The sequence below is a fragment of the Vulpes vulpes genome, chromosome 12 (genome assembly GCF_048418805.1).
Source record: "Vulpes vulpes isolate BD-2025 chromosome 12, VulVul3, whole genome shotgun sequence".
NCBI classification, from domain to species: domain Eukaryota; kingdom Metazoa; phylum Chordata; class Mammalia; order Carnivora; family Canidae; genus Vulpes; species Vulpes vulpes.
The window spans coordinates 52,697,863-52,719,927 of NC_132791.1; the positions used below are offsets into that span (position 1 = coordinate 52,697,863).

At 42.3% G+C, this 22,065-nt stretch overlaps 1 protein-coding gene across 6 annotated transcripts in view; it reads left to right on the plus strand.

Annotated features, from left to right (window-relative positions):
• The window catches only part of FSTL4 (follistatin like 4), a 397,791-nt gene that overhangs the window by 18,318 nt on the left and 357,408 nt on the right, over positions 1-22,065 (plus strand). The window lies entirely within an intron of this gene.

A 22,065-nucleotide genomic window follows, 5' to 3' on the forward strand; every position in this document is an offset into this window, starting at 1 on the left:
CATCAATGTGGCAGGCACATCAGAACTTTGCCCCAAATGGGAACCCAGAGAGTGAAATATGAACTCCAACAAATGCAAGATATTCTGTTTGTGCTTAGAATTTTGAGGGTCAGCAGAAATAGCCCGGGGCTCCAGGGAGGGTAGCTGCCAAATGTCCCTACAAAGAGAGAAAAGGATTGAGGGCAGTGGGAACAAAATTCTCTTCGGAGATGTCATGAAATAGGTGTAAAACTCTAGATGGCTTTTCTTGACACTAGTCTTAGGACAGTTGAAATAAAAACTTGTTGAAGCTGTTTTCTCATTCATATCTTGCTCTCTAAATAAAGAAAACAGCTCTTTCCTATTTATTTCTAGCCTTGCATTTAAAACATGCTTAGATACTTCCTCTTTAGTAAAGATCTCAGGCCTCCATGGTTCTGCTGATGCCACATTTTGTGTGTCCAGTGCAGTGAAATAGGCTTTGATGTGGGCACACTGGGAGATGTCAAATGGGAGAGGCCTGCCAGGCAGATGTTCTAATTGGAGTGCTTCTAGAATATGCCCCACTGTTCCTCCTCCTCCATTCCCTTCTGTTTGGTTGTTACATATGCTGTTGTTTTCCCTCCAGCATTTGGCTGTGAAGACGGGATTCTCTGCCTCATGCTTGGGTGTTCACCCTCTGGCAGTATAGTTTAGGAATATGTCTTTGTGCCCCATAACAGAACTTCCCACCTGACCTTCTCAGGACGCTGTGTGGCTACTCATTATGGGTCTCTGTGTCCTGGACCATCTGGGTCACCCAGGGCATTTGGTGGTCTTAAATCTAGGAATCAGATATCCACTGAGCAGCCAGCTATGGTCAGGTGTTTGAGGAGAAATGGGATCTGTGTCTGTTGGGACTATCCAGGCGTGGGGTGGGCCTAGAATTGGGATGGGGATGGAGCAGTTGACTATTGCTGAACAGAATCCGTGTCAGCAGCAGGAATTAAATACTTCTGTCACTTGTTGATCTTATATTACCTGTGTATAGTGATTAAGTTAATTTTTCAACTGTAGCCTAAAGGAAAATAGGTAGATTAAGTAATAAAGGGGAACATAGCTCCTGCCTTCCCTGATCCCATTCCTTCATCCCTGAATCCAGCCAGAGCAGGATGCTTGTTCTTGTCCACACACCCTTCACTTGAGGGGATGTGACTGATGGCAGGTCAAGTGTCACAGGTTGGTCCTGGCCCATGACTTGATGCTCCTGAGCCCTCAGAGGGTGGGCTGGAGGGTCAGAGTGTCCTCCCTGTAGATTGGACATGGCATTGACTGCAGTAGCCCCGTGGTGTCCAGGCTCAGAATTCCAACCAGAGCACCCCCAGCCCTACAAGCATCCAGAACGTGTTCACCAGAACAGGGCTGCTCTGTACCCTTTCATTCCTAAGGTGGTCCTGCCTGATGTGACCATGTCCTTCTTGTTGGCTCAGGGCTTCCTAGATCCCACCTGGAAGATGAGGTGGCGTCATTGAGCTCCTGGCAGTGCAGGGTGTGGCATTACCACCCAGAGCCTGAACAGTTACACTGGAAGACTTCACTCTTGCATTAGAGCCCCACGTTGACCTCTCCATCCTTGTTGCACCAATTGGTTTGGTAATTTTTGGTAATGGCAACACTTCTGTGGCCATGCTGACTAGCACAAAATTATCTGTGACTCATTTTACATTCTAGATGAATATAATAAAATTTAAACTTAATCTCATTCAAAGTGACTGTTCTTATGTTACAAGAAAAGATGGTCATGAGCTACATTCTACAGGAAATTCCTATATGTGTGGGCCGATGTCTCACTGTGGGCTTATGAGAAAGGGGAAAGAATAATCAGAGAGAGTACTTGAAGAACTCACCTGTATACTCACAGTATGCTGAGCAATGAATACAGAACAAATCATGTTCAGTTAGCAGTGTGGGCCAAACTGTGGGTGACATGAGAGTTTAAAGTGGAGAGGCACTGGGAGGAGATGGGGTTGGGAAGGACCTCATGGAGCCAGAGGGCTTTGGAGAGGACTGTGGAGATGTGTGTGGGTAGAGTACTTAAGTATGTTAGGAGGAGGAATCCTCGAGTATAGATGGGGATTAGAATAGGACCCTATCTGGGTGGAAAGGGAGAGAGAAGAGATGCGAGGGCAGATATCCAGGCATCTTCTCCGAGTGATTGATCAGGGGCTCTTGGATGGCCAGGAGCAGAATCACCTTCCATTGTGCATATATCTAAGTAAGGGTTATCCTGGGGCCCCAGAAAAGTCCTGAAGCCTGCTGCAGGCTGCCTGTCATCTTGCTACCGCCAGCCACAGCTTCTCCCACTTCTGTTTTTCTCTTCCTTACCTGTTTTCTCTGGGGGCTGGCCTTCCCATGGATCTATAGATCCCTTCCTACAGCCCTCACCCTGGAACCTTAGCCCTATAGTCCTGGCCCTGCTACCACTCAAACCTACAGCTTCAGCGCCCTGGACCACTTAGCCCAGGTCTAGTCTCTGAGAACCTAATTGGCTCCACTTGGCGAAGCCAGGGGACAAGTCCCTACCTGTAGGGTGACATTTGGAGGTTCTGAACAAGGGTGCGGGCACTGGCCTGGGAGGCTCTAGTAAAGGAAGGAGAAGGCAGGTTAAAGTGGGGAGAGAGGTGGTGAAGCTGAGGAGCCCGCCTCCATCCTCTCAGCACTCTGAGCAACAGGAGCTGAGATTTTTAGAAGTGTAGGCAATTTATGAGGTTGAGCTTTCCAATCTTGATAGCTGGAAGGGAGGTAAGAGGACCACATGGTCTTAATTCTTTGCTCTTGTGCTTTCTTCCCCATTTTTTCTTCTGACTCATTGGTGCCCTCCCTCCCCACCCACCACACCAACCTGGCCTGTGTGCACGAGGCAGCTCCGAAGCTCAGCACCCCTGGTTTATCCCAGCAGACATGCTATCAAGAATGCTTGACCTCCTCCAAGGGTTGACTCACATCTCACCAGGCACCACCTGACCCTCCTCTCCCTCCTGGGGCCTGTGCTTCTAACACCCAGGGTCTGTATCCACACCCTGTCACCAAGTTGACTGAATGAGAGTAGGCTTTGTGGCTCGGATGTGGCCCTGTGACTCCAGAGTCACATCACTTGTGGCTACAGGGAACTGCTTAGTACAGTTGCTTTGAGGTTTATTTGGAATTGTTTTTGGGAAGAAAGGGCTCTATGCGGGGAGAGTCCTAGCTTTTCCAGATGTCTCTTCTAAGAGAATCTGCTGCCCTATGGAATCCAGTGAACAACATCACAATTGAGCTGTTGTAGAATAATTAGGCCAGTCATCATGGAAGACAAGATCCGATAAATGATCTCCCAGTTGTGGGGCTAGGCTTTGCTCCCAGCCAGGTGCAAAGTTTGTTGCATTAGGAACCTTTTTTTTTTTTTTTTTTCCAATGATGTCTGTTTCTGCGTAACCAAGAATTATGGAGTATTAGGGAACCAGAGATAAGTCACGGATGGGGATGACAGGGAAAGGTGGCCTCTGGGAGTCTGAATGACCCTTCTCAACCCCTTCTTACAGGAATAAGGAGATTCTTGGTAGGAATTCTGACTCCTGATATACAATTCTCTGAATTCCATAGCTTTTAATGATTATAACATTAATAAATGGCTACCATTTTGTCAAAGCTTTAAGTGGATTACTTCATTGACTTCTTAAAGAGATTCTGTGAGGTACTATTAACTTATTTTAAAGATCTGGAAACTGAAGCTTCAGGATGGTAGGTGAGCTATTTGAAGTCTCTCCAATATTACATGGTGGCGCTGGGACTTGCACCTGGCATTCTGACTGTCCCACTTACACTCTTAACCACAGCTCTGGGCTGTTATCGCCCCCCTTTACACATATTTTTGAGGCTAAGAAAAGGACTTTTGATGACACTGAGCTTTGAAAGCCGAAGCAGGCCCTATCACATCAGATAATGCATCCCCACCTCCCAGAGGACAGCAGAGCTTGAGGTAGCCTCCGGGGACTGGGCTGTGGGCAGTTTCTTGATGTACCCTGTGGGGAGTAGCAGAGCATGTCCTGCCTCTCTGCTCACCCCTGTCTCCCCAACACGTACACCTTTTTCTTACCTACTACTGTGGGAAAGGGCCCACAGGAAAGCCGTTGACGCTTGCAGAATGAACATATCTTTGACTATTACCTTCCAGTTCTACAAGGGGGTCTGGTGGGACTTTGTAGCCATTGCCCTTTGTAGTCATATGTGCACACATAGTGTGTATCCCTGGGGATCTGCCCTCATGTGTGATAGGGCCTGACCTGGCCCATTACTGTCCTCATGCATATGGGGCAGTGGGTGTCTGGGCTCTGGGTGGAGACATAAGCGTGGTGATGTGTGGTGGTCTCTGTTTCTGCTTCTAAGAATTGACCTTGGGAAGTTGCTAAGGGTTGATGAAAGCAGTCTCCCTTCCAAAAGCTGGGCTCTGGAACCTAAGCGAGGAGGCAAGATTCCCCACTGTGGTGACCAAAGTGGTGACTGTTAGATAAAGGTTGCCCAGTGGGAAAATGTTGGTGTTGCCCAGTCTTCCACCAATGCTGGGAGAGAGCAACAGGGATCAGCACTGGGTTCAGCCAGAGGCAAGCCCTATACCTGCTGTGGAGGGGCTGTCATGGAAGGAGGGCCTATCATTCTCAGAGGTGGGAGTGGTAGGGTAGTCCCAGGCACCTAAGGCATGAAGCTTGGTCACGCTGTGGTAGTGGGTGATGATTCTTCACAGGTATGTCTACCTTATCTAGATGGACATATATACCCCAGGAGGTGACAGCCCCTGCTCCATGGGATGGCCATAGCTGGCAAGTGGTCAGGGCTACCTGTGAATGACGAGGGAGGGTCAGCTCTGTAGGCAATGCATGTTATATGAAGGATGTTAAGGGGAAGGAATCCTGGGATTTAATTGTGTTGGAGCCGCTGGGCAGCCAGGAGGCTGAGAGAAAGGCAGGCAGGACAGCCTAGGGAGCGGGGTGTAAGAAGAGGTGTGAGGTGGCTGGTGATGGGAGCTGATGATTTACAGTTGACACTACCAACCACTGGAGCCTTCCTACCATCCTGTCCATTGTCCTCATTGCCAACCTGCGTCGGCGAACTCCCAGCCCCTCCCCCACTCCAGAGGCTCTAAGACATTGCCGAGCATTCTGGGCACCATATTCAGTGCCAGGGCACAGTGATACCTGACATTCCCAAGATGCTGTCTGTGGGTGGACCCTGAGAGCTACAGCAGCCACCTGATCTGAGTGCTCTTGGCTCCCCTCCTCTCTCACTTCTTACCACCATCTTCCTAGCCACTGTGCTGAGTCTCCTCTTGAAGCAAAATAAACTGAAGCTAGCAGAGGCTAGCACCTGATAGCCCTATACCCCTTGTGCAAAACCAGCTTGTGCGCTCTAGACCAGCCAAGCCGTTCTCCCCTCTTTGGCGAGGCCTTTCCATTATGGGTGCTGAGCTGCCCTCCCCCTGCCCCATACCCAGGTGCTGCTGAGACCTGTATGGTGAGGTGGCATCACTCCCTGTGGAGACAGAATGCAACCTGCCTGAGCCATCTCTCTGGCTTTGCTGGAAATCTTGCTGAGAAAGGGAAACTGGCACCACTGTGTCCAGCTCGTGTGCAAGTGTCACCATCTCCCCGGGGGAGAGCTCTGTGAGCACCTGGGTAAGCCATGCTGGTCCACCAGACACTGCTAAGTGTCACCATAAGTAGCAGTGACATGGGAAGTGTGAGCCTAACGTGGGGGAGAGAGTTTGTAAGGGATTTAGTTTGCCCAGTAGTTCCCATACATGTCCTCATATTGGAATCATCTGTATAGTTTTCAAAAAATCCTGATGGCTGGGTCCCGGCCCCAGAGTCTGTCAATTTAATTGGTCTGGGATATAGCCTGAGTTCTGGATTGTGTACCTATCCCTATTTGGGAGCCCCTGGGCTTGCCTGTGGAAGAAATGCAGACAGAACAACTACTTCTCCCCTCACTGTCCTTCCGGGCATCTGTTCTTCAGGGAGAGAGAGGATTCAGGCTTGTGGAGACAGATCTTTCACGTGCCTTTGCCCTAAGCCTGAGCCTCTTCTGGGAGGTATAAGTGTCACAGGCTGGCCTGGCTCCTGACCTGGTAGATATAGGTCAGGCATTTCTCCAGCCGAGGATTGATGTTCAGTGTCGTTGGATCACCCCTGTTCTGTTCTCACCAGCGTCTCGTGGGAACTGCCCTGAATCTCATCTTACAGCTGAGCAAACTAAAGCTCATGGAGCTGCCCAACTAAGGAGCAGGGGAAGGATGTGGGAAAAACACTGTTGTTTCTACCTGGAACTCTCAGACAGGCTAGTTACCAGGCGAACAGCAATCCAGCTATGCTGACCATGGGCACCTTTCTTTCTTTTTGACTCTGTTATAAAAGAAAATTGAAAAAGAGCCTTATTGTGCCTTAAAGGCTTTTTAATTATATATAACTCACTTAATTTAAACTACTCTAAGTTCCATTTTTAATACAAGTTTTATAGTGGTACAATGAAAGTGCCTTCTAATCAAAGTGTGTTTGGAGATTTATCTCCCTGTACAAAAGCAGATACCCCTGGGAGCCCCAGCCAATTATTTATTCAGACAGCAATCAAAAATCAGCAAGTACTGAGTGGAGAGCATGGTGGTGGAAGCTCGTGGGAGTGAGGAGGCATCAGAGAGGTTCCTCCTGGGGGTTCCGAGGGTTGACGGAGCCAGGTCAGCACATGCAAGCTGTCTTTGTGATGCTCACTGCCATTTCTGGGACAAATGCTTCCACTTCTCCCTGCTGCTACCTCAGCTGTGGAGGCGGGAGGTGATGCAGAGTGGGACTGGCTTCTTGGTCAGAAGGGAGGATGGAACAGTCCTGCTCTGAAGGGACTGGTTTCGACTGTAGTCACAGCCCCCTATGGGGGCCTCTCTGACTGCCCATCTAAAGTTGCAAGCCCTTTCACCTTCTTCATTCTGTGCCCCTGCCCCTGGCCTATGTCGTTTGTGACGCTGGTGCTTCTTACCCTGACGTGTTCTGTAAATTTCACTTGCTTGTTGTCTGTCTCTGCACATTAATCAGTTTCATGGGGACAGAGACTGGAGACTGTGGCTCTCCGGGCACTGCTATATCCTCAGGACAGTTATTTATTTATATTTATTGAATGAATGAACACATGAAGGAATGAAGGAGTGAATAAATGTCAGGAGACCAACAGAAACATTGCCAAGAGCCCTGGGTGAGGAGCTGAGTGTTTTGGGGGGACTCACGGTGGTGGGAATAGCAGGATAAGGCCTCCCTCAGAGGCTGGGAATGAGGAAGGAGAGGTGAAGAGAAAGTGGAAGGTGATGCCCAGGAGGCTGGAGGGGGCCCCTGGCCAGGCAGGAGGGTGGGAGGAGTGGGACCTGTTTCTGGGCAGAAGGAGAGATTCTGAGATGGAGGAGGCTTTGCTGTCCTTTCAAAGGTGAGACCTTTGCCCACCCTTACACATCTGCCACTTTAGGGCTGTTCAACCCGATTCCCATCAGGCGCCACCCAAGCTGGGCTGTAGGCCCCATTGCCCACTTGTCCCCCCACCTCCTACCCCAGGTCACTCACCCCCAGCCCTACTGTGGCTTTGGAACTTTTTGCACCTTTATGTCAGATCATATCTGTGACACCCCTACCCCCATGCTCCTTGTTAAGAAAGATGAATGAAACAGGGACACAAGGACAGTGCTGGGGTGGGGCTAGGGTAGCCTTTTTTATCTTTTTATTTTCTAGACATAGGTTATTTGTTTGTTTGTTTTTAAAGATTTTATTTATTTATGAGAGACACACAGAGAGAGAGGCAGAGACACAGGCAGAGGAAGAAGAAGGTTCCATGCAGGGAGCCCGATGTGGGACTTGATCCCAGGACCCCAGGACAATGCCCTGGGAAGAAGGCAGGGGCTAAACCACTGAGCCACCCAGGGATCCCCTGTTTGTTTGTTTTTAATAGTTTTCAGAGTGCAGGTCTTTCACCTCCTTGGTTAAGTTTATTCCCAGATATTTTATTATCTTTGGTGCAGTTATATAGGGGATTCTTCATTTCACTCCGATTCTTCATTACTAATGTATAGCAATGCAGCAGATTTCTGTACATTGATTTTGTGTCCTGTGGCCTTACTGAATTCATTTATTAGTTCGAATAGTATCTTGGTGGGGTCTTTAGGGTTTTCTATATATAGTATCATGTCTTCTGCAAATACTGAAAGTTTTACTTCTTCCTTACCAGTTTGGATTCCTTTTATTTCTTTTTCTTGTCTGATTGCTGTGACTAGGACTTGAGTACTGGGCTGAATAAAAATGGTGAGAGTGGACATCCTTGTCTCATTACTGATCTTAATGTTTTTTTAAGAAATGTACAGTTCTTTCATTTTTAAGAAATGAAAAAACTCTCAGCTTTTCACCATTGAGTATGATGTTGGCTTGTATGATGTGGGTTTGTCATATATTATCATATATTTATTTATAACTCAGCCTTTCTTATGCTGAGTTATGTTCCCTCTTAACCTACTTTGTTGAGGGTTTTTATCATGATGGATATCATAGTTTGTCAAATGCTTTTTCTACATCTGTTGAAATGATCCTATGATTTTTATCCTTTCTCTTATTGATGTGATGTACCATGTTGATTGATTTGTGAATACTGAATCACCCTTACATCCCAGGAATAAATCCCACATGATTGTGGTGAATGATTTTTAAAAATGTATTGCTGATTTCAGTTTGCTAATTTGTTGAGAATTTTTCCATCTATATTGATTGGAGATACTGGCCTCTAGTTCTGTTCTTTTTGTGGGGTCTGTCTGGTCTTGTTTCTAATGGTGGCCTCATAGAATGAATTTGGATATTTTCCTTTCTCTTCTATTTTTTGGAATAGTTTGAGAAGAATAAGTATTAACTCTTCATTAAATGTTTGGTAGAATTCACCTGTGAAACCAGCTGGTCCTGGACTTTCGTTTGTTGGGATTTTTTTTTTTTCATTACTAATTCAATTTCATTGCTGGTAACCAGTCAGTTCAGATTGTGTATTTCTTCTTGCTTCAGTTTTGACAGGTTATATGTTTCTAGGAATTTATCCATTTCTTCCAGGTTGTCCAATTTGTTGATATATAATTTTTCATATTATTCTCTCATAATTGTTTGTATTTCTTTGCTGTTGTTTTTTCTTCTCTTTCATTTCTGATTTTATTTGAGTCCTTTCTCTCTTTTTGATGAATCTGGGTAAAGGTTTATGGATTTTGTTGATCTTTTCAAAGAAGTAGCTTCTGGTTTTATTGATCTGTTCTTTTGTTTTTTAAATTTCTCTCTTATTTCTGCTTTGATCTTTATTTTTTTCTTCCTTCCACTGGTTTGGGGTTTTGTGGTTGTTCTTTTTCTGGCTCCTTTTTCTGGTTGGTTTGTTTAGGTAGAGGTTATTCTAAATCTCATCTTGGTCTTACAGCTGGCACGGAAAAAAAAAAGTGGCAGATTTGAATATCATCTTAAACAGGTTGATATTAAGTTACATCATCTATTGGCTGGTACCTGGAGGGTATAATGAATAATTAAAATGTGAACTTCTGTCCCCTTTACTCCCAGAGGCCATCTGTCTTCACTCCCATCTGTCTTCCCAAACACCCACAAAGTGCTCTTGATTTTCCTACAGCATGTGGTCTGCTGGAACTGAGCCAGCACAGGGGAGAGGCTTATTTGGTAGGACAACTAGTGGACATGAAGCCTCTCAGAATGAGGAAGGCGTCCTAGGGTGTTCCTGTTTCTGTGGAAACTTACTTGAAAAAGGAAAAGTCTAGAAAGCCAGGCTTCCATGACAACCAATGTGTTCCATGACCCTCGTGGAGAACCTCACTTGCCCCCTATTCTCACCAGGAGATCTTGAAATAATCTGATTCCATTCTTACAATAAGTTTGTTTTAGGATCTATGATATGCCAGGCTCTGTGTGGGGGTAAGAGATGAATGAGCATGGGCAGTGGGGGAGACAGATGTCACTCTCTTAATGGCAATCTAGTCTGACTATCACTTGTTGTGGTTAACTAGCTCTGTACATAACAGGCTGGGCTTTGTCAAGCTGGCTGGTGTTCCTTGGAGATGACATCAGCTGTTAATGAATCGTACCCTCAGGTGGGGAGTTAGAGCCCCATGCTGCTAACTGCCAGGATGGTCTTACACACCGTGATTGCTTTTTCTGAGGCAGAAATTACTGCCTGGATTACTGGATTACTTTCTAAATAAAAAAGTCAATTAGTTTTTAATTTGTTGAGTTGTCAGAGAAAACTGGCAAGTGCCCCCTCTTTCTTCCTTGGTCTCAGTCTGTGTGCTGGTGATGATGTTGAACAAGGTGGACTGATCGATGAGTCATTGACATTTAATCCTTCAGATGTGATTTCGTGTTTACTTGTGTTGTCGCTTTGGTAGATTCACCACAGAAGACAGCCTTAAATTCAGAGCCAGCTTCTCTTTTTTTAATTGTACATGAATAACCTTTAACATATAGCTTTAAATAATACTTCAAATTTAAAATCCCTAAATCCTCATATAATATTCTATTCATGCCTTAGTAATAAAACCAAGAAAACTGTCGTCCAAATTATCTTAAATTCTGAAGGCACGGGAAGTATCCTCATACTTTATTTTCTCTCTGGTGTCTTGTAACCACTATTAATACCTTTTCTCTTCAGAGTATCACAGCTTTCTCCTGTATGGGTCACTCTGTGCTCCCCATCGGAAAGCACCGAGTGGAGCTGCCTGTCAGACTCAACCCCTGGTTCTGAGATGTCCCCTAATTGATCCTGACTGGCTTGTCTGGTCTCCCATTTTACAGATGGGTCAACTGAAGTGGGAGTATCTGGGTGATTCCTTCAAGGCTGGAGCTGGTGGAGCAGTTACTAGTAAAATCAGGGAGTCCCTCAGATCCCCTGGAGGCTGTGAGGGTCTTGTTTCACCGTCCCTTGTGGGCATAATAAAACTGATATTCCTCCTAAGTGGGCCACAAGGGAAGTATTTGCAGGTTCATAATTATGCTTTTTAAATTTTTTAACCAGTGCCTTGTGCCTTAATTGTACAGAGATTTCTTTACCATTTTTTTTTTTTTTCAAAATCACTCATACATCGTCTCTGCCTTCTGTCTTTATAAACCTTCTGTTCCTATGTAAATACCAGTTTCCTTACACTGGCCAATTTTTTGTTGGATAGGACACAGAAGGAGCTTGCTAAATGTATCTCCATGGTTCAGCCCCAGAATGTTGGAGAAGGTCACTTCCTTTGCCTGTGTGGTCATGCCCAGGGCCAGCCACCCTTTCCTTTCCCAGTCTCCTGAGAAGGGCAAGTGAGGCCTCACCTGATAAGGCAGCATGTGGGCAGGGCTGGCTGAAGGTGGAAGGGCCCATGCCCTGTGCCCAACTTCCTTAGTTCCCTGAGCATTATTGAGGCTTACAGCTGTTGGCTGCTCCTCTGCCCCCTTTAATGCACCTTGAAGGCATTAAGGCAGTTTACTAGAGAGGACACACATTTTCTATCCTCTAGGGCTCCTGGGCATGTGATTCTGTTCTATGCAAGGTTCAAAGATGAGCTCTGACCCCTCGACTAGGGGGTATTTCTCAAGAGCCCGCACCTCCTTGGTTGGACCTTTCCTAGAGAGCTTGCCACAGGTTCCACACTTATGGTGGGAGGCAGCAGATGTTCAGATTATACCCCCCACCCTCCAAAATCCTGTTGTTTGCTGGATAATTCAGCTTGGCTTTCACACTAGCCCTTGAGTTTAGGGTTAATCCCCTAATCCTCTTGTCATCTGGCTTTGAAGACCCAGGCATGATGTGCTGAGAAATCTAACAATGCAGCAGTTTTCCTCCCGCCTTTTACTGAACCATATAAGTGAGATAAAGTGTACAAAACGGTTGATTTGTGCTCAGTAAATGGGAGCCGGTAATGGAATACATGCTACATAAGGCATCACTTTATTTAGCTGTATTTTGTCAGTCCAAGTGAAGACTTTAATTGCAGAATGGTGTCTTGCTAGCAAAAATGAAAGTGGTTAAAGTTTTTAAAATTCAAATGAATAAATGAAAAACTGTAAGAAAGGTTGTTAAAGAAGCATTAGTTTTAAGAGCATCCCAGATAAGAAAAACTTAGAATGTAGATGTCAGAATTTCAGCAATGATTAGTGCTCAATGTTAGCAAAGCTTTGATCTCAACTGTACCAAATGGTTTATAAATCGAACTCGTGGACTTCCTTGTGTAGCTTCTTCAGGCATTTGGGCCTGAGGCTCTCTGAAGCAGGGGGCCTCTCCCGCTCCTCTGATGCCAGACCAAGACACTATGTGTCCTGGAATCCGTGTCAGGACAGTGGCGTGGGCAGAGGGCCAGCAGCTGGCCACCTCAGCGGGCTATGCCACATCTGCACCAGATTCACATCTGTTTCATGTGTGAAGACCTGACCCTGCTGAGCTCCACTCCACTTGGTGCTTTTGTGTCATTCTCTTCCTGGTAGTGGATGCTTTTGATGCCCATCTTCCTAACCCGCAGAGCCAACATTTTCCCAGAAGCCACCAAATCCCATTCATGTTCTCAGTGACAGACTGGGGCTTTCCCTCTACCTGAAGATGGCAGGACACGTGAATGAGGAGGCATACCTTTGGTCTGTGGCTGGGCTCCACCATCCTTTTCCTGAGCCTGACACACAGCTTCAGGCTCCTGAACATGGCCTCAGATGAATGCGACAAGTATCCAGGGATGGAATCTGAGGATCCTCATTTTATATTCTTTGAGCTGCTCTCAGACTACTTTTTGGTAGCTGAGAATCTGTAATAGATTTTTGGATTATGAAAAGTATTACTCAGCACTCATATTATATTGATTCAAAAATAAAGATTATGCAGTTGAACTGCACAGTAAAATACAGCTTTATGGAATGGTAATTTTTTACTTAAGTTCTTCTCCATTATAGTGGAGGATAATGGATTCAGGAAGGGTACAATGAGGAATAAAGCTGTTGTATTGTATTGGTTAAATGACATTTAAAATGATTTGGCTGTCAAATTCATGGAAAGGTTATGAACAGTGAATGAAAAATCTAAAATTAATTCCCTACTTCAAGAAAGTGTGATTTATACCATAATAAAATTAGATTTTTAGTTAAAGAAATGTAGTCATTAAGTAATGCCCATGCGCTAACTCTCATTTATAACCATCTGGTTTGAAGGTTCGGCAGCAAATAATCTCTTCCTTAGGCAATGTATCCAGGGCTGTGGTGTCATTTATGCCAGTGAATTTTGTTCTGCACCATTCTGCTATAGCTTTTGGGGGGTTGCTTTCTCAAGTACTAGAGAGCAGGTTGTTGTTTAGCTTCAATAATTGATGGAGCCATTGAGCTAATTTGCCTTCCCCAAATGACCCTGTCCTATCTCTCCTTGGTTACCTCCATTAGTGGTCATAGCAGTGATGATGGTCACCATGTGAGGACACCTGTGTGTCACTTACCATGCTAAGCATGGTCCGGCTCCTTATTATTTCCCCTGGTGACCAGCACGGCTCTTATGAGGAGAAAGTACCACACCTACTTTTATTATAGGTGAACACACTGAGGCTTAGGCAGATGAAGGCATTGACTGAAGGTGGCAGGGGCATGGCTGGCCAGAATAAGCCAAGATCCAACCTACAGCCTCCAACTTCAGAGTCTCACCTTTCAATCCCTATCATAGAGCTCCCGAGTACTGACAGAGCATTTGCTCTAAGGCAGCAGAGTGTGGTGCTAGGATTCATGAGACGTAGGTGTCGACCTGACTTGGCCACTTAACACTCATTATGGTGAGCACACTTCGGCCTTCCCTTCAGTAGAAACTTCCTCATCTTATATTAGGGAGTGTGATTTAGTCCATTAAACCGACTCCTGGAATGCCTGGGTGGCTCATTGGTTGAGCATCTGCCTTTGGCTCAGGGCGTGATCCTGGGGTCCTAGGATTGAGTCCCACATCCAGCTCCCCACAGGAAGCTTACTTCTTCTGCCTGTGTCTCTGCCCCTCTCTCTCTCTCTATCTCTCTCTGTGTGTCTAATGAATAAATAAATAAAATCTTAAAAAAAAACCAGACTTCTGAGTTGTACAGTTGGGTACTTTGTTCTGTTTCATCTTTTAATTTTAATGGAAGCATATCAGACAGGAAAGAGTACACATCTTCTGTGTAGAGCTCAATGGATCTTTACAGGGTGGACACACCCATGTGACCTCCATCAGTGTCATAACCAAGAACATTCCCAGAACCCCAGAAACCACTTTGGTGTCTCCTTAGTCATTGTCCTCTCAGAGGTGACCACCAACGTCTCACCTGAGATGGTTTTTCTTTGTTTCTGCACATTATAAAAATAAAATCCTACAAACTCTACTGTTCTGTTTCTGCTTTCTTTCACTCCACGTGAAAGTTAAAGTCCCATCTGTGAGGCTGATTTAAGTTACTGCCTCTGTTGCTTGTCATAGCTGTGAAGTTTTCCATTGTATGGATGTGCCAACATTTATCTATACGTGCTTCTGTTGGGGGGCATCTGGCTGAGTCCCTGTTCTTGTCTGTTAGGTGCCATGCTGAGTCGTGTACACTGATGCTCATGCAGACCAACTTCTGTTGGGGAGTCACCCAGGAAAGGAACCACTGAGTCAGGGAATAAATAACTCACACTGCTTTAAAAAAAATTAATAGAAGGAATTGGTTAAACAGGTATTAAAGGATTAAAAAGGCAAAAAAGGAACCCCTGAGATAACAAAGAGTGCCCACAGCAGGGAGTTTGGTAAACACTCAGACCAGTGAGGAGAGTCTTGCTGGGGCTGGTTCCTCAAGAGTACAGAATTATAGTTGCTCCCTATCCTTGTAAACATTTGATGTTACTGTTTTTAAAAATTTTTTCCTGTGGTATATAGCAGTTTCATACTGTGGTCTTAACTTGTGAAGTTCTTTTACAAGTGCTTTGCTCATTTTTCAAGTATATGACTTGTATTTGTTTTGTTTATTTGCACAAGTATTTTCTATATTCTGCACGAATGCTTTGTCAGGTCTATGTATTGTAAACACATTCCCCTGGTGGCTTGACTTTTCACTGTCTTAATCCCATCTTCTAATGAATAGAAGTCTTCATTTAATAAAGTCCAGCCTATCGTTCTTTTCCTTTATGGTGCTACCTTTCATATATCCCATTTAGGAAATATTCACTTGCTTTAGAAGTCATGAAGATACTCTCTTAAGGTATCTTCTGGGGACATAATTATTTTACATTTCACATTTATATCTACAGTTCACCTGGAAGTGACTTTTATGTATGTTGCAAGACAGGAGGTTGAGATTCATTTTTTTTTTTCCATATGGGTATCCAATTGATTTAGCACCCTCTGTTGAAAAAGCCATCCTTTTCCCCATCGTATTGCATTGACACCTTTGTCATCCTCCCAGAAACTGAGTATGTGTGATTAGCTGCTCATTTTCAAATTCTGTGTCCTCCTTTGCTTCCTGTTCTCCTCCCTCCTTCCCTCCCTCCTTTCTCATCTGCCTGCCTGCCTTCCTTCTGTCCTTCCTTAGGCTTCTTAGGGATCCATCAAGTTTATTCATCTTTTCAAAGAACCAACTTTTGGCTTTAAATTTTTATGATATATGTTTTCCCCTATTTCATTGATTTCTGCTCCTATCATATTTGTTTCCTACTACTTTTTGTGGGCTTAAATTGTCCTTCTCCTAGCTTTCAGAGACAGTTGGCTTAGGTCATCGATTTCTAGCCTTTATTGTTTTCTAACATATGCTTTTCAGGTTATATTTCCCTAGAAGTCCTGCTTTATCCACATCCCACGGTTTTTTAGATGCAATAATTCAACTGTCCCTCATTCCAAAATACCTTACTTCTTTTGTGACTTTCTTTTGGAAATTATGTGATATACTTCTAAATCAATGGGTCAGATATTTGGAGATTTTTCTCCATCTCCTCCTATTATTGACTTCCAATTTAATTTCACTATAGTCACAAAACTCTGTACTCTTTGATTTTAGTAATTTGAAACTTGCTGGTACTTCTTGATGGCTCAGCATATGATCAGTTTTTATAAATGTTGAACAGACAGTTGAGGTGAATGTGCAGTTGTTGGTGAGTGTTTGATGTATGTCTTTGTCACCAACCCAGAAAACTGGGTATGTGTGGTTTCCTGCTCCATTTCAAATTCTGTGTACATTTTCTTTCTTTCTTCCTTTCCTTTCTTTTTTTCCTTCCTTCTTTCCTCTCTTTATTTCAGAGATAGATGTAGGTCAAGTTTGTTAATGGCAAGGTTCAAATTTTGTAGATCCTTGCTGATTTATTTCTTCTACTTAGTCTGTCACTTAGTGACAGATGTTTCCTCAATTCTTGGACCATTTCTGTAGATATTTCCATTTCTACTTTTAGTTTTGACTTTTTGATGTTTAAGCTATGCTATTGGTCTTCTACAAGTTTAGAATTGCTATATATTCCTGTTAAATTGTCTATTATTATGAACCATCCCTTTTTGTCACTAATAATAATTCTTGCTTTTGGAGTCTCTTATCAACACCAGCTTTCTCCTGGTTGGAATTAATAATGTTTATCCTTTCTATCCTTTTACATTCAGCATTTTTGTATCCTTTTATTTATGGTATGTTTCTTGTAAGCAGCATATTGTTAGGTTTTAGTTTATGTATTATATCAATCTTTGTATTTTAGTTGAATTGTTAGTCTGCTTTTATTTAAATGGAATTAAATCTAACACGTTATTATCTATATTCTTTATTCTGTTTTTTCCTACCCTTTCTTGTCTTCCTTTGGATTAAATTTTTTTGTTATCCAACTCCTTTGGTCTCATAGCACTAATTTTACCACTTTTTGAACAGTAAAAAGCCATTCTGATATTTCAGTTATGTTTGACTTCCTAACCTTTTGTGATCATATTGTCATGCATTTTCTACAAAATATATTACCTTAAAGAGCATTATTGTTGTGCTAAGCAGTCAAAAATAGATTTATCCATTTTTAACCCATACCAATGCTCTTTATTCCTTCTTGCATAAGTATGCATTCATTTGAAAAAAATTTCTTTTTGTCCAAAGTGTTCCCTTATGTTGCTCTTAGTGGTGATCTGCTGGCAGTATATTTTTTTCAGTTTTTGTTTATCTAGGTATATTTTTATTTTGCCCTGTGTATACCCATATTTTCCCCAGAGATAGAATTCTAGTTTTCGGAATTGTGAAGGTATCATTCCATTATTTTCATTTCTGTTATCAGTTTGATTATTTTCTTCCGCAAAGTCATCTGTGGTCTTATTGTTGCTCCTTTGTGGATGATAAGTCCTCTCCATCCCCACCACCCACCCAGTGCCTAGTTTTGAGATTTTCTTTTTGTCATTGAATATTAGACTATTTCTCTATGACTACCTAGCATTAGTTTTCTTTGTGTATTGTCTTTCTTGTGGTTTGTAGAGATTGCTAAATCTTTTTTTTTGAGATTGCTAAATCTTTTGCTTAATGTTTTTCATTAATTTCAGAGAAATCCTCAATCGACATCTCTTCAAATACTTATTTTGCCTTATTTTCTCTCTCCTTTCACTTTGAAACTTAAATTACATGCTTGTTGGATGTTTTCCCTGTGTCCTCTAATGTCTCTTATACTCTTTATTTTTCACTTTTTATTTTCTCCTTTCAGATCTTCAGTCTGTTTTTCTGCTGATCTAGTTCCCATATTACTATTCTTCACTTTGTGTTTAATCTTCTTTCAAATCCATCTGTTGAATTCTTTGTTGTTTAAGTTCTAGAAATTTCACTTGATTCCTTTTTAATGGATTGCAATTTTATGTTGAAACTCAGCAACTTTTATTTTCCTGAACAAATGAGTCATCATTATTCTAGAACTTGTGTTTGATAATTCTAAAATCTGATTAAAGTGTGGGTCTCACTGTCCTGTATTTTTTTATTGAATTTTAGTCATTTGATCTCATTTTCTGCCATACCTAGTAATTGTGGGTTGAGTGTTGGACATTATGTTCGAAAGCTTATAAATCTGTGAATAATTTTGTCTTCCAGAGAGGATTTAGTTTTTCTTTGTTAGACATAGAATACTGGCAAATCATCTTGATCTGCTAAGAATAGAAATTCTTAGAGAGTATATGATACCAATTAAAAGTCAGATGCATTTACCAGGGCCACTTTTTCTTGGAAAGCCTAATTTTTATTCCCCTAACACCATGATAAGTACCAAAATCTATGCTTAGTTTTTCAGCTCATTTGAGGCTGATTTTTTTTTTCTTATTTCTCATCCTCTTGCACTTTATATGTGCAGCTCAGATATAATCATATAATTCAAGAGGCAGCTGAGTACAGATTATTGGGCTCACTTATTTCTGGTTCCCTTTTCTAAGATTTCATACCCTTAAGTTCTAGCTGCTTTGGTAGCCCTGACTCTGGTATCTTCCCAACTCAGTGAAATTTCTTTCAGCTCTTTTTTTTTTTTTTTTGGCTTCTATACAAAAGGACCAATGCCCCAAGGGGAAGATTAGCACCTCAGTGGACCTTTCTGTTCTCTGAATATTGGTTCTTTAAGTTCTGGCTGCATTTGTTTCTCTGACACACCTTCAAAAACTTATTTAAAATCCAACTTTTATAGTTGCTTTTAGCAGGATTGGTCTAATGCTTGTTCTTCTTTCATAGCCTGAAGTAGAAGTATCTCTCATCTAATTTCACACTACCTCTATGAATTAAGTGGAGATGTGCATGAGCTTTGTTATGTGCATAAGCTTTGAAATTTAAATCCCAGCTGGCCACTGACCTCTAAGTGAGAACTTGGACAAGCTTAACCTTTTTGACCTTTTATTTCCTCACCTTTTAATCAATATGTGAGAAATGAAGTTGAAGAGACCTTTAAAGATCAGTTAATTCCACTTATTTAAACTATTTCATAGCATAATAAAAGGGAAACTTCTGAATTGATTATAGGAAGCTGGTATCATTTTAATTCCTAAATCTGAGAAAAAAATTGCACCTAAAAATAATAAAGCAATCTTATTTATTAGTATTAATGCAAAAACATATTTAAAATTATAACAAACAGAATCCATCAATATTTTTTAAAAAGTGTATCATTATTAAGAAATGCTTATTCCAGAAGTACAGAGATAGGTGAATACCATGAATTCTACTAGAGCTAAGGAGAAAAATCATGATAATCTCCCCAAATTCAAAAACAGTTTTTGATAAAATTCAACACATATTTTATTTTTTAGTCAACAAATATGCATTGAATGTCTGCTCTATTGTATTACTGATATAGTAATATCTCTGTCAGATAGCACTGAGGATACAAGAATGAAAAAGATCCTGGCGCCATCCCAACTCACATTCCAGTGGAGGGAAATAGTCAATAAATAAACAAGTAAAAGGACAAGCTAGAACATCCATTTATTTCAAAGACTCAGTAAAATGTGCATGGATTTCATTAATATGATTAACCTACCTTGGGCCAAAAGCCAGCATTTTGTTTCCCTTAATAGGAAAACACTAAACACTAAAACACTAAAGGTTTTCTTCCTGAAGTCAAAAATAAGACCAGAATTCCCGTGGATGTGCCAAGTTTCCACAACACTTAATATTAGATTGAAGAATTAGCTAAAGCAATAAGACAAGAGAAAGACGAGAGACCTAAGAATTGAAAAGAGAGAAAAGTCATAGCTATTTAAAGATTACATAAATATATAAAAGGAAACCCCAGAGGATTCCATGGAATAACTATTACAAACAATAGGAAGTTTAGTCAAGTGGCTGGTTAAAAATCCATGTATAAAAATCAATTGTAATCATACACACAAAAAGCAATTACAAGATAAAGTGAAAGAGAAATTCTATTTATTTATTTATTTATTTATTTATTTATTTATTTATTTATATTTGTTTTAATTTTTATTTATTTATGATAGTCACACACACACACACAGAGAGAGAGTGAGAGAGAGAGAGAGAGGCAGAGACACAGGCAGAGGGAGAAGCAGGCTCCATGCACCGGGAGCCCGACGTGGGATTTGATCCCGGTTCTCCAGGATCGCGCCCTGGGCCAAAGGCAGGCGCCAAACCGCTGCTCCACCCAGGGATCCCAGAAATTCTATTTATGATAACAAAATATATACAAAACAGAAATATTCAGGAGACACACAGGAAAATTATAAAATACTCTTGAAAGAAATAAAAGTCTACTTGAGCAAATGATTAAAAATACCATGTTGTTAGATAAGAAGATACAACATTATGCAGATGTCAGCTTTCCCTGGATTTATGTTTTGTACAATTGCAATAAAACATCCGTAAAGTCTTCTTCTTGATATATACAAGGTGCTCATGAGTTTCCCCTCTTCTGAAAATACTTGTTATTTCCAGGGGTGTGGTGCTAGGCCCTGCACAGAGAGCTGAGGAGCAGTGTGGGAAGGGCTGGGTTAGCTTTTTGCATGATGTGCCTTACAGCTTATGTACCTCTTCTAACACCACTCTCCATGGTCCCTCTTCTGAACCCTGACCTAGTGAGTACCTCCTCAAGAACCATCATTCTAGAAGCTAATTTGGTTAACTGTGCTGTGTTGTTGGGCCACTGGTTCCATTGGTTTCCACTTAGGCCTTTGACTCATTACAGAGATGGCAGTCATAGAATATAAGTTGTGGGGGTTGGGGGGTGGGAGATAAATGTTCAAGTGCCTCCTCCATTTCATCCCTCCTATTGCCTCTGCTTTTTGACCCCAAAGGATGCTAGACAAGAATGCTAAGGTGTGAAAAAAAATGCCATTTGCTAAAAAAAGTGCTGGTGCTAAATGGTCGTCTTGGTCATAATGGCAAGAAGTTGGCCCAAGTTAGATATTTTATTTTCTCTTCTTTGGTTACTAGCATGGATTTTCAACTTACTTTCAATATTAGGCTTTTTACCCTAAACCAGTTATTTATGATGACTTGTAGGTACTTTTTATTCATTGTGAAACCACAGTATATGTTTCCAGGCTTTCCCCCGTATTACTTCTCACCGGACCTTTTCTGCTTCCTGAGCATACCCTGTACTCTCCCATTACCTTGCCTTTTCTTAAGCCTTTCTCTCTTCCTGCTGTACCCTCCCTCCCTTACCTCTGTCTGAAAGCCTGCCCATTCTGCAATGCTATTTCAAAGGTTCTTTTAAAAAACCCTTTTCTTTATGTATCTGCCTGAACATGAATATACTGGTATTTTTCAAGGTAAAACCACCCCTTTACTTCTCAGTAATTTGTGTTTGTTCTGTAGCCTCCTGTTCAACTATGAATGTTTTCTCTCTCTCTCTCTTTTTTTTCCAGCTATGAATGTTTTCAGTGCAGGAATTCTGTTTGGCTTATGTAACCTCCTCTCAAACACTTTGCTTACTGCTGTACGCATAGTGGGAAGATGAAATTGAATAAAAAAAAATACCCAAGGCATGGACTTAATTGAGTCCAGTGGTATGGACTGCCTGTCCAAATTGTCTGTAAGATCCTACCCTTTGGAAACTACTAAGTTGAGCACAGTCAACTAGATCATGCCACTGACCCACTCAGGAGCAATGATGGTATTCATTATGAAACCACAAATCACAGCCTACTTCAGGTCAGATAATTCTGGCTTCTGTCTGCTTCTGTTTACCCCAGGCCCTATAGGACCTACAGTCTAGTTGGAAGATGTAGTATCAGTCTGGGACAGGGTCTTCCTTGATGCTTGGTACCAGTCCAGATTCCACATAAGAAAGACCATGAGAGTTGTCTCTGTTCATTAAAAACTGAATGATTGGGGCACCTTGGTATCTCATTTGGTTGAGCATCCAACTTGATTTCAGCTCAGGTCATGATCTCAGGCTTGTGAGATGGAATCCCAAGACTGACTCCCCACTAGGCACGGAACCTGCTGAAGATTCTCTTTCTCCCTCTCCCTCTAGCCCGCCCCCCTCCCTCTCTTAAAAAATAATTTGAATAATTAATATATTTTTTGATTAAGGCCCCAAAGCAACAAGTTGTTTCCTTTTACAAGTGTGTATGTTGAGAGTTTAGTAG